We start from the raw sequence: 1,682 nt of genomic DNA, 5'->3' as shown, positions 1-1,682 counted from the left end.
ATCCAACAGACAGGAGAAGGAAATCGATGCTGAAAAGAGTATTCAAAGCAATAATAGCTCACTACTTGCTAAAATTATTGAAAGACATATACTCACAAATAAAAGAAAGCAGACAAACTCCAAATAGGATAAACCCAAAATAATTCATGATAAAACATATCATATTTTTTAAGTTGAGAATCTTTAAGGCAACCAAAGGAAAACAGTACATTTTATAGAGAGGTACATCCATGATACTGAAAGCCATAAATACCACAAAATTTTTAAGTATTGAGAAATAAAAAACTTCAAGTACCCACTAGAATAACACACGAATTAAAAAGTTATGGTTAAAGTTAATCAATGTAAAACCAAAACCAAACATTGCTGTCAAGTCCACTCTGACTCATAGCAACCCTGTAGGACAGAGTAGAACGGCAGCATAGGTTTCCAAGATGAGATCAACACAGAGGAAACATCATTGAAATCAGCACAAGAAACTTCTGGCGTTATAATACTGGGGGGGTTAGAGACACTGCTGGCTAGGGGTGGAGTCAGTCCTGTCAAGCAGGTTACAGTCTAAAGGTGCTTGCTGGGGGGCATAGCTTTCTCATAAGGAGGATCCTGAGAGAGAGAAGCCCCCCTTCCTTTATCTCTCTGTTCACTTTTCTGCTTGCTGGTCATGCTGAGGACTGCTGGAGCCCTTTCGTGCTTCCACTGACCTTGGATCAACATGACTGTGCACCCACCGGCCTGTGATCTTGCATCCTGCATATTTTGGTGTGGCTGCGTGCGTCTGCAGAGGGACTTAGAGACTAGTGTAGGGCTTACAGATTTGAGTTGTACTACGCTGGGATGCTTTCATTATATAGAATCACTTCTTGATATAAAGCTTTCTTAAACATACCTGAGTGTTACTGGATTTATTTCTCTAGTCAACCCTGTCTAACACAAATACTGTCTCAAATCAAAATACAGTGAAACCCGTGAGAACCAGAACTCAACTGGAATGCCCTTAGGTTCCCAGGTCTCACAGGTGTTCTGCCTTTGACAGGGAGCAGCCACTACTTTTCTCACTCTGTTGTTAGGCGCCCACAACCCTATGTACAACAAAATGAAGCACTGCCCCCGGTCAAAGGCAGAGAAAGATAGCCACTTTCACATTGTTTTTATGTTCAAACCCGTTATTGCAACCACTGGGTCAATCTAGCTCCCTGCCGGTTTTCCTCTTTTCACTGACCCGCTCTCTGCCTTACCAAGCATGCTATCTTTTCTAGGGCTGATCTAGTAGCAGGTCCCAAGTGAGTACAATGAAATCCCATCATCACCTCTAACGGGCATTCTGGTTGTGCTTAGTCCAAGATCATTTGGGTTTTTTCCTTCTAGCAGTCCATGGTAATTTCAATATATAATTTCAACACCATAATTCAAATAATTCAACACCATAATTCTTCATTGTCCACATTTCATAAGTATATGAAGCCATTGGCAATATCATGGCTTGGATCAGGCTCACCTTGGTCACAATCCTCCATCTTTGCTCCTTTTAAATAGGTCTTATGTAGCATTTGCCCATTGCAATATGTCGTTTGATCTCTCTTTTTTGGTAACAGTTTTATTGGCACATAATCCATATATCATACAATTCAATAGTTCAATCACATCAAGAAGAGTTGTACAATCCTTAACACAATTTTAGAACA

This window comes from Echinops telfairi, unplaced genomic scaffold (assembly GCF_000313985.2).
Source record: "Echinops telfairi isolate 266 unplaced genomic scaffold, ASM31398v2 ScPeMD7_2;HRSCAF=8, whole genome shotgun sequence".
Taxonomy (NCBI): domain Eukaryota; kingdom Metazoa; phylum Chordata; class Mammalia; order Afrosoricida; family Tenrecidae; genus Echinops; species Echinops telfairi.
This window is presented reverse-complemented; position numbering follows the sequence as displayed.